At 40.4% G+C, this 12,035-nt stretch overlaps 1 protein-coding gene across 2 annotated transcripts in view; it reads right to left on the bottom strand.

The window, feature by feature from the left end:
• The window catches only part of ppil2 (peptidylprolyl isomerase (cyclophilin)-like 2), a 392,675-nt gene that overhangs the window by 275,867 nt on the left and 104,773 nt on the right, over positions 1–12,035 (bottom strand). The gene's annotated exons all lie outside the window — the stretch shown is intronic.

Genomic DNA, 12,035 nt, shown 5'->3' with positions numbered 1-12,035 from the left:
TCTGTATTCTGCCTATGTTTTATTTCAGTTGTGCCGATTAAGGGCAATTACAGGAGGCCAGTGATGCCTTCCATTACATCCATGCCCAGTTTGTGTGCACCTCAGCACAATATACAGATACTGCTGTTGCTGTAGCAATATAAAAGTTAGAACCTGAAAATGCTAAAATCTGAAATTGAAACAACGCCAAGCAGTTGAATCAGAATCAGCAAAGAGAAATTATAGCTTTTCTTAAAAGTCTACCTGACAAAAAGGTCAACCAGAGAGCTGTGATAACCCATTTTACCCGTAGGAAATGCCAATTATTCTTTAGAACATTTTCAGTATTTTCTGTTGATACAAGATTATTTTCAGTAAAAGCACCCACTTTTGTTGGCTCATTTCGGATATCATAGCCATATCGAAACAGTGTGCATCAGTATAATGGAGAAACTCTTATTAGAGTTTTAAATCTGAATAAATCTGAAGAATAGCGTTATTAAGGAATTTATTGCAACGCTGCACAGTAATAATGAAACAGACTGATGAGAACACGCAGCTTCTTGCTGTTTCTCCATCAGTATTAAGAGTGAATGGGGAAGGCTTTGATTTTCTTTCGGTCAGATCAGTTTTAATGAAAATAAGCAGTTCTGTTTATTCAAAACTGAGGTTCTTTTCAGTGAAGACTGCTATACAAGTGCAAGCTAAAAAAAGGCAACTATTGCCTCTTCTATACAGAGAAAGCAGAAAAGCAATTTGTGATGGCCTATGTACAATGAAACCATGAGTTGGTCAGGGAACAGTAATCTTAGAGAATTTGCAAGTGACAAACAGGACATCTAGTATCTCTTCTCCATCTTTATGTAGGAGAATCGGAGCTCAGACATTGTGACATATATTAAATTCTGACAGTTATGACCGATCCCTGGTGAAATTTACTACTGTTCCAAATGAGATGCACCAAATCATTAAGATTCAGATAAAGACAGATAAACCGGTTCCCCTTTATTCCCCTTCCCCTCAATTGGTGTCAACATTCTAAAACGAGGATCCTTTTCCCTTGTACATCCTTCTCCAGATCAAACAAATTTACGTTTTAGGAGAAGTCAATTTAATCAAGGTCCTTCTTGAATTAACAAGGCAGTGAGTTTGTGTAATCTTCATGGCACACGAGTTCACACACTGGTTCATCACATCACTAACACACACATACCAGGGATTGCAGTCAGTTTTGAACCCTGTTTTTGGCATATCCCCCGAATAGCAAAAATCAACCTTGTCTGCAGGAGATAGCTTCATGGTGAAGAGGAGATGGGTAGTCAGCCTTTCACTATCCTGTCCTTTTTAGTTTGTGCTTGAAGTTTCCCTAATTTGGTTATAGGAGTGACACAGGTTATAGGAGTGTACAAGCTCACAGAGGATTCTGACAGTCACTGAGTTAATATCAACAGTCCTTGTTTAGCTGTAGCAGTTCTCTTCTAAGCAATAAACATTGGAATTTAAAGTCTGTCTATAAGTACTTTGGGTCTGATCCCTTGTCATGACAATTTATACAACAAAAAAAATGCTGGATCAAAACTAAATTCAGATTACAAAATATCTATAAAAGTGTCCTGAGAAATATATACACTAACAGAAAAAATTAGAATTCAGAGTCAAAGAGATGTAAAGCACGGAAACAGATCCTTTGGTCCAACTTGTCCATGCCGACCAGATATCCCAACTTAATCTCGTCCCACTTGCCAACACCCAGCCCATATCCCTCCGAACGCTTCCTATTCATATATCAGATGGTTTTTTTTTAATGTTGCAATTGTACCAGCCTCCACCACTTCTTCTGGCAGCTCATTCCATACATATACCATCCTCTGTATGAAAATGTTGCCCCTTAGGTCTCTTTTCTATCTTTCCCCTCTCACCCTAAACCCCATCCCAGGGAAAAGACTTTGTCTATTTATCCTAACCATGCAATTCATGATTTGTAAACTTCTATAAGGTCACCCCTCAGCCTCAGACCCTCCAGGGAAAACAGCCCTAGCCTATTCAACCTCTCCCTATAGCTCAAATCCTCCAATCCTGGCAACATCCTTGTAAAGCTTTTCTGAACCCTTTCAAGTTTCACATTATCTTTCCGATAGGAAGAATTGCACCCAATATTCCAACAGTGCCCTAACCAATGTCCTGTACAGCCGCAACATGACCTCCCAACTCCTGTACTCAATACTCTGACCAATAAAGGAAAGCATACCAAACACCACCTTCACTATCCTATCTACCTGCGACTCCACTTTCAAGGAGCTATGAACCTGCACTCTTTGTTCAACAACACTCCTGAGGACCTTACTATTAAGTGTATAAGTCCTGCTAAGATTTGCTTTCCCAAAAGGCAGCACCTCACATTTATCTAAATTAAACTCCATCTGCCATTTCTCAGCCCGTTGGCCCATCTGATCAAGATCCCGTTGTAATTTGAGGTAACCTTCTTCACTGTCCACTACACCTCCAATTTTGGTGTCATTTGGTAATGTAATAACTATACCTCTTATGCTCACATCCAAATCATTTATATAAATGATGAAAAGTGACTCAGCACCAATCCTTGTGGCACTCCACTGGTCACAGGCCTCCAGTCTGAAAAACAACCCTCCACTACTACCCTCTGTCTTCTACCTTTCAGCCAGTTCTGCATCCGAATGGCTAGTTCTCCCTGTATTCCATGAGATCTAACCTTGCTAATCAGTCCCCCATGGGAACCTTCTTGAATGCCTTACTCTAATCCATATAGGTCACATTTACCTGTTCGGCCCTCATCAATCCTCTTCGTTATTTCTTCAAAAAGCTCAATCAAGTTTGTGAGTCATGATTTCCCACACACAAAGCCATGTTAACTATCCCTAATCAGTCCTGCCTTTCCAAATACATTCTCCCCAACAACGTGTCCACCACCAACGTCAGACTCACTGGTCTAAGGTTCGCTGGCTTGTCCTTACCAACTTTCTCAAACAGTGGCACATTAGCCAACTTCCAGTCATCCGACACCTCACACATGACTATCGATGACTTCTCTAGCTTCACAGCGAGTTCTAGGGTACACCTGATCCCGGGGATTTATCCAATTTTATGTGTTTAAAGACATCCAGCACTTCCTCCTCTTTAATATAGACAGTTTTTAAGATATCACCATCTATTTCCCTACATTCTATGTCTTCCATGTCCTTTCCACATTAACACTGATGCAAAATACTCATTTAGTATGTGGCCCATTTCCTGCGGCTCCACACATAGGCCGCCTTGCTGATCTTTGAGGAGCCCTATTCTCTCCCTAGTTACCCTTTTGTCCTTAATGTATTTGTAAAAACTCTGTGGATTCTCCTTAACTCTATTTGTCAAAGCTATCTCATGTCCCCTTTTTGCCCTCCTGATTTCCCTCCTAAGTGTACTCCTACTTCCTTTATACTTTTCTAAGGATTTGCTCGATCTATCCTGTATATACCTTACATATGCTTCCTTCTTTTTCTTAACCAAACTCTCAATTTCTTTAGTCATCCAGCATTCCCTATACATACTAGACTTTCCTTTCACCCTAACAAGAATATACTTTCTCTGGAGTCTAATCATCTCATTTCTGAAGGTTTTCTATTTTCCAGCCGTCTCTTTACCTGCGAACATCTGCCCCCAATCAGTTCTTGCCTAATACCGTCAAAATGAGCCTTTCTCCAATTTCGAACTTCAACTTTTAGATCTGGTCCATCCTCTTCCATCACTATTTTAAATCTTGTAGAATTATGGTTGCTGGCCCCAAAGTGCTCCCCCACTGACACCTCAGTCACCTGCCCTGCCTTATTTCCAAAGAGTAGGTCAAGTTTTGCACCTTCTCTAGTAGGTACATCCACATTCTGAATCAGAAAATTGTCTTGTACACACTTAACAAATTCCTCGCTGTCGAAAGCCTTAACACTATGACAGTCCCAGTCTATGTTTGGAAAGTTAAAATCCCCTACCATAACCACCCTATTAGTCTTACAGATGTCCTTGCAAATTTGTTTCTCAACTTCCCTCTGACTACTGGGGGTCTATAATACAATCCCAATAAAATGATCATACCTTTCTTATTTCTCAGTTCCACCCAAATAAACGTCCCTGGCTGTATTCCCAGGAATATCCTCCCTAAGTACAGCTGTAATGCTATCCCTTATCAAAAACGCCACTCCCCCTCCTCTCTTGCCTCCCTTTCTATCCTTCCTGTAGCATTTGTATCCTGGAACATTAAGCTGCCAGTCCTGTCCATCCCTGAGCCATGTTTCTCTAATTGCTATGATATCCCAGTCCCATGTTCCTAACCATGCCCTGAGTTCATCTGCCTTCCCTGTTAGGCCTCTTGCACTGAAATAAATGCAGTTTAATGTATCAGTCCTACCTGGTCCTCTGCTTTGTCCCTGCCTGCCCTGACTGTTTGACTTGCTTCTGTTCTCAACTGTCTCATATCGATCTCTTTCCTCACTATATCCCTGGGTCTCACTCCACCACCTTACTAGCTTAAATCCTCCCAAGCAGCTCTAGCAAATCGCCCTGCCAGTATAGTAGTCCCCTTCCAATTTAGGTGCAATCCATCCTTCTTTTACAGGTCACTTCTACCCCAAAGGAGATTCCAATGATCCAAAAATGTGAATCCTTCTCCCATAGACCAGCTCCTCAGCCATACATTCATCTGCTCTACCCTCCTTTTCCTGCCCTCACTAGCTCATAGCACCGTGAGTAATCCACATATTACTACTCTCGAGGACCTCCTTTTTAAATTCCTGCCTAACTCTCTGTAATCTCCCTTCAGAATCTCAATCTTTTCCCTTCCTATTTCGTTGGTTCCAATGTGTACAATGACCTCCTGCTGGCCCCTCTCCTCCTTGTCTGCACCCTCTCTGAGACATCCTTGGTCCTGGCACCAGGGAAGCAACACACTATTCTGATTTTTCGCTGCTGGCCACAGAAACGTCTGTCTGTACCTCAGACTAGAGAGTCCCCTAACACAATTAGAGTCAGTCTCAATACCAGAAACTTAGCTGTTCATGTTACTTTCTCCTGAGAATCCAACACCCTCTACATTTTCCAGAAGTTCAACAGTCAGCACTCCCTGAATTACACTGATGAATTAACAAAGCACTCTGTATGGAGAGCAATAAAGAAAAAAATTACTTGTCCTCATACCATGCCTCATCATTTTGCAGAAATAGCTGTAGGATTCACATTTACTTCTCTTATAGTCAGTAAAAGATCAGAGCTAGTTCATCTATTAATTTTGGTAGCCACCCACTACCAAAAAGAGATATTAACAGGGCCAAAGGATGGAAAAGAGTAATGATTTGACTTGTGAAGCTTGTGTAAATTTGATTTCTTTTAAAATGTTCACATCTTGGATCTTTCAGTCATCAAATTCAAAAGAAATTGCCTGTGGTTTCTGTTTGGTTAAAAATCGGCAGTTAGTCGATGGAGTGGGAATATAATCATTTTCATAGGCCTGCCCCAACACTTTCTTGTCATTACAAGCTAAATAGTGGAGTATTTCAGATTATAAATATATTTTTCTAGCCTAATTGAATCAAAAGGAAAACAGTGCTTAACCGTTTCAGTAAAAGGTCAACATCTGCTTTTTAAATGGCTCCCTTTGTTTTCTCAAGAATTGCCAAAATTAAGCAAAATTATTCTGAAGCAACTCCTGATACAACAGTTGTGAAATTCTAAGGATGCTACTGTTAGTTTATTTATAATTTAGAAGCAGGATGGCCAACACTTTGCACCTCGGCTAATCCAACATTTATTGGAATAGTTAAGCGTATGAAATGAAACTGTTTACACATCAACCTGGCAGATATGCACCACCTACACATTTCCTCATTACATTTGGACAGACTCAAGTTATGCTTCAATAACTTGATGTCTATTAGTGTGAGGGTGAAAATATTTGAATAGAATGAGATCCAACTGCATGCAAATGCATCAAAATCAGTTTGATCAAAAGGTTGTCAACTCAAACAGCATCAACTGCAAAGAGTAGCTGTCCTTTTTAACAGCAACATTTCTGTGCCTCAGCCTGGTATACAAGATGATAAATCACAAAAAGTGAATTGCATTCTCTTTTGTTGAATCATATATGAACAAGCTATGAATATTGCTTGTGTTGTTTATGATGCAGAGGAGACTAAAGAGTCAATCTGTCACAACACTGGTGAGAAGACCATTGTTGTCACTTGCTTATAATATGAGGAGATAACTAGGTACCAACTTGTGCTTGGGGCAGGTGCCACTAATCCTCCTTCCTATGCTTGTCTAAAGAGATAAACTGTCATATGTAGTGGAAGAAGGAACACAAATAATCTTGGCAAAAGAAACTCTGCCCTTAGAAAACAGGAAATAGTTTACACATCTCAATAACTATACACTGGTTACATTTGTTCCTAGGTACATTAACATTTACTGACGTGTTGTAGGTAGGACACGCATGCCTCTGTCAGGAAACTGTGGCAGAGTCCAAAAATTGTCTGTCAGATGTGTCCAGTGGATATATGAACATCAGGGGCAGAGCTCACAGATTAACCCTATCAAATTCATTAGCTTGTATACCGCAGTGCAGTTTTGAATTTGTTACAAACAAGGGAAAGGTAAATTGAACTTCTTTCATTACGTTGTCCTTCTGTCTATAAGGAGGAGTAAAAAAAGATTCCATGGCACAGATCCACAACTAACTAGAAAAGTTAAAGCTGCTAACAAGTTTAAAGCAAAAACATATAAATGTGTTCAGACAGCTGGCAGGTCAGAAGAGGTAGCAAAGAATGACCCAAAATATTAACAAGGAAGGGAAGATTAAAGTAAAAGAGACAGTTAACAAGAAATATGAAAACAGATAGTAAGAATTTCATTATAAAAGTTAACTAAGTGAACACTGGCCCAATAGACACCGAGTTTGGAGAATTAATAACAGAAGATAAGGAAATAGAAGATGAACTAAACAGTTCTTTTGATTTAGGCTTCACTATAGAGGATACAAGTAACATCCTAGAATTGGTGATAAATCTGAAAAAGGAAGGGAGGGAGGAACCTAGAGAAAAAATCACAATGAACAGAAGCGTAATACTGAGGGCTAACTGTGCCCAGATACTGAATGACTTCATCCTAGGGTCTTAAAAGTAGGAGCTAGTGAGATATTGACATATTGGTTTTAATTTTCCAAAACCCTCTTGATTCAGGGACAATTCCATAAGATTGGAAGATGGCTAGTAACTTTTAATGTTAAGAGGAAAGGAGACAGAAAGAAGGAAGGCCCAGACCAGATAATTCAACATCTGGCATAGGGAAAAAAAACCAAGGTGGCAGCGCAAGCATGGCAGGTGGTATTCGGGCTTCTGAGCTTGCTTGCTCCAGGCCAATGGCATCCTTTTCTCTCTCTCCCTTGCATATTTTGTCTTTTCCTTTTCTTTCTTCATCTTCGAATGTGGAGCAGTGATGACAGGGCAGCGGCTTCAGCGTCATTGGCATGGATTGGGATTCCTGTTGACTGTGGCAGTGCCCGGAGCCTGGACTCTTGACAGTGGCAGTGCGTGAAGTGGTGATTCCTGGTGGCAGTAGTCTTAAAAACTGGATTGGCAGTGGCAGGGACTGGAGCGGGGACTCCTGGCAGCGGTAGACCCAGAGCCTGGATTCTTGACGATGGCAGTGTCCAAGGTGGGGACTCCTAGCAGCAGTGGGCCGAGTGTTGGATGATTCTTGGCGGTGCCGGTGCCAGGAGCGGGGACTCCTGGCAGTGGAGGTGCCCAAAGCAGGGAGTCCTCAACGTCATTGCTGCTGTACCCAACTCTTTGAGGCCCCGAACACATAACAGCAATCTTGCAGAAGCATCTGAATGGGTATATGAACAAGAAGGGTTTAAGGAGATATGGACCAAGTGTTGGCAAATGAGGCTAGATTAATTAAGGGTATCTGGCTGGCATGGTCAAGTTGGACCCGAGGGTCTGTTTCCGTGCTGTACATCTCTATGGCGCCGTGCTTGAGACCCAATTTGATCAGAAGATGAACTCCAATTTAAATAATTCCTTTTTATTCTTCTTGTAACTTTAAATGATATCAGATTGTGGTGGCAAAACACTTCTCATTGTTGCATATATCTAGGCAGATACAATAGACTTTATTTTAAACTTTCTATTTAATCATGCTGTCTTGAAATTAAAAGTTGCAGCAGAGCAATTGGATACATGCAAAGTAATGGAGAAGACTCAACATGGCTTTGTGAAAGAGAAATCACCTTTGACCAATCTATTTGGGTTCTTTGCGGTGGTATGCCATGCTGTGGATAAAGGTAAACCAGACGATATACTGCACTTAGATTTCCAGAAAGTATCTGTTAAAGCACGACATGAAAAGTCATTGCTCAATGTGTACCAAAGAGCATACTGGCATGGATTGAAAATTGACTAACAAGAAGCCAAGAAGTAGGCATGAGTAAGGCTTTTTCAGGTCGCCAAGATGTTTTGCAATGGGGTGCCACAGGAAGTGGTGCTGGAACCTTAACCATTCACAGTTTGTACAAATTACTTAGAAAACTCAGAAGCTATGTTTGCCAAATTTGCTGATGACACAACAATAAGTAGGAAACTAAATTGTTCACACACTTCAAGGCTATGAGACTCCTGAGGATGGTGACTGAGCTCTGTTCTGGTAATTGATGATTGGAACTTTCCAGAAATTGCAGTCAACTTGCATCATTGGTAGCAGCCATAGTATAGTCCAGCAAAGTCCAGTACAAAAAAAAATTTAAAAGGATGATTTTTTTTTAAAAAAAACAAGTTATGATCTGTTTTTGGTCTTCTGGTGCTGACAGATTCTATCTTTATGCCATTTTTAATTTAGATAAAACATGATTTGAAGTGACTCCAGAACACATTACAGCTCGAAGATAACATGTTAGAGTGGTGAAGAGTTTCACTTTCAGCATAGAAATCCTGACCATATCTAGTGAATCTCAGATATTCAGTGAAGACAAAACATTTTTTTTCCCCACAGTGATGACAATAAGAAGTCATACTATGCCATCCTCAAGTTTACTCAGCAACAGTTCAGAAACAACGTCAATAGAAAACTGACAGTGGACCACTTGATTCTTTTTCACTATGAGGCCTCAAACAAAGCAGGGCTCATTCCAGAACTCCAACTTTGTTTCATCTAGATTTCATAAAATTTCTTCCCGACAGCTTCCTTAGTAATTCTCTACAGAGGTGGTTATTCAGTAGATACCTCAAATGGTAAAACAATTTTTTTTTCACAAAGAAAAGTTGTTAAACAGTGCATTCACATCTCCTTTTGTTCCTTATGTCATTATTATTCACTTCTAGCTTTCATTATTGCCCCTTCCATCATTTCCCTCAAACAAACCTTGCGTTATTTTAAATGGGAATTCCCTCCTGTTTCGCTGCTTCCATACTTGCTTAAAATATATCTTTAATTATCTGCATCACTGTCTCCAGAGACACTGCTGAGCAATTTATGCTTTTATTTCAAATTTCAGTCACCTGTAAGATTTTTGCTTTCATCTGAGTAAAGGAGCCAGGTTGTCTGAATTCTTCTAATCCTGAGGACATTCTCTACGTGATAATTATTAGACTGACAGTGTCCAAACTTCTTATGCCTCAAATCGGACAAGCTTACATTAAAGTAGAAAGTCCAGTTACCACAAAAGGCGGCATCAATCGAGCTGTCACTGATTCCTGGAACAGCTGTTTTTAAAATACATGGGCAGACAAATATAAAGCAAATGATCATGTGCCAGCAGTTAATTCCATCCACATCAAGCACTTGTGCTTTACTCCTTAACTATTAGGAAAAGAATGCATGCAATTTTATACTCAACAGCTATCTAGCATAATCATTATATTTAAAACCTAATTAGTGTGATTGCCAGGACATCATCTCACCCGTTGCTATACAGCATTAGGAAACAGACTTTTATTTTAAACTTTCTATTTAATCATGCTGTCATGACATTAGAAGCTAAACTGAGGAGTGAAATTTGTTAGCTACTTAAAAGAATTATAGTGTTGAATTTGAATGATGCACACAGTGTGTTTTTGGAAGGTATGATGTGATAGGCCAGTGCTTTTGGGTGGGTGGGGTGGGGTGGGGTGGGGGAAACAGAAGAAGTCGAAATCTTGCATTGATGATCCTCTTTAAGAATTGGGTTTCTCTGGGAAATAACCTTACAAAAACATGACAGAAAAGTTCCAAGTTTAAAAGTCACAAGACCTTTCAGACAATTTCATTCCCACCACAAAATTTACTGCAGTCATCTTAAATGTCTGAAAATCTACATTACACAACTTAGAACAGTAAGCACAGAACAAGCCCTTCAGCACATGATGTTGTGCCGACCATTGATCCTCATTTAAGGTAAACCTAATGTACGAACCCTCAAATTTCTGTGACCATAGGCATGTCCAGCAGTCTCTTAAATATCCCCAATGACCTCACTTCCACAACTGCTGCTGGCAATGCATTCCACACTCTCACAACTCTCTGCGTAAAGAACCCACCTCTGACAACCCCTCTATACTATCCGCCAAACAGCTTAAAACTATGACCCCTTGTGTTAACAATTTCGGCCCTGGGAAAAAGTCTCTGGCTATCTATACCTCTCATTATCTTATACACCTCAATTAGGTCCCCTCTCTTCCTTCTTTTTTTCCAATGAAAGAAGTCCAAGCTCAGTCAACCTCTCTTTGTAAGATAAGCCCTCCATTCCAGGCAGCATCCTGGTAAACCTCCTCTGAACCCTCTCCAAAGCATCAACATCTTTCCTATAATAGGGTGACCAGAACTGGACACAGTATTCCAGGTGCGGTCTAACCAAAGTTTTATAGGGCTGCAATAAGATCTCACGGCTCTTAAACTCAATACCCCTGTTAATGAAATCCAAAACACCATATGCTTTCTTAACAATCCTGGGTGGCCATTTTAAGGAATCTATGTACCTGCACACCAAGATCCCTCTGTTCCCCCACACTGCCAACAATCCTGTCTTTAATCCTGTACTCAACATTCAAGTTTGACCTTCCAAAATGCATCACTTCGCATTTATCAGGTTGAACTCCATCTGCCACCTCTCAGCCCATCTCTGCATCCTGTCAACGTCCCGCTGCAGCCTACAACAGTCCTCTATGCTGTCAAAGACTCTTCCAACCTTTGTGTCGTCTGCAAACTTGCTAACCCATCCTTCAATTTCCTCATCCAAATCATTAATAAAAATTACAAAGAGTAGAGGCCCAAGAATAGAGCCCTGTGGAACACCACTCACCACTGACTTCCAGGCAGAATACTTTCCTTCCACTACCACTCGCTGTCTTCTGTCGACCAGCCAATTCTGTATCCAGACAGCTAAATTTCCTTGTATCCCATTCCTCCTGACCTTCTGAACGAGCCTACCATGGGGAACCTTATCAAATGCCTTGCTGAAGTCCATCTACACCACATCCACCGCTCGACCCTCATCAACCTGTCTAGTAACATCCTCAAAGAACTCAGTGAAATTTATGAGGCATGACCTGCCCCTCACAAAGCCGTGCTGACTGCATTTAATCAAGCCATGCTCTTCCAGATGGTCATAAATCCTATCCCTCAGAATGCTTTCCTAAGATTAAATACAAACTCAGGGTTCCACAATCTCCACTGGGAAGATCAAGGATGGATAGCAGTAGTTTTATGAAGCACATCATATATTAGCAGCCCATCATTTTAAACACACAGCAAGTTTTTCTAAAAGCCTTGAATACATATTGAAAAATTTAAAGCAAACAGTAACACAATTCTGATTTATCATTTTATAGACTAATTACATGACATCTCATCACTGACATTTTTTTAAAAATCCCTTCATTGGGGCAGCAGGGGCCTATGTTCAAATCCCCACCATGTCTGATGATGAATTTGAATTCAATAAAAATCTGTAATTAGGACAATAATGATGTATATGAAATAATTGTCAATTATTAGAAAAAACCATCTGAATCCCTCATTGTCAA

The sequence above is a fragment of the Chiloscyllium plagiosum genome, unplaced genomic scaffold (genome assembly GCF_037043375.1).
Source record: "Chiloscyllium plagiosum isolate Xiang-an unplaced genomic scaffold, Cpla_swu_hap1 HiC_scaffold_24, whole genome shotgun sequence".
NCBI lineage: Eukaryota > Metazoa > Chordata > Chondrichthyes > Orectolobiformes > Hemiscylliidae > Chiloscyllium > Chiloscyllium plagiosum.
Note: the sequence above shows the minus strand (reverse complement) of the source record. Positions and strands in the feature narration are given on the sequence as shown.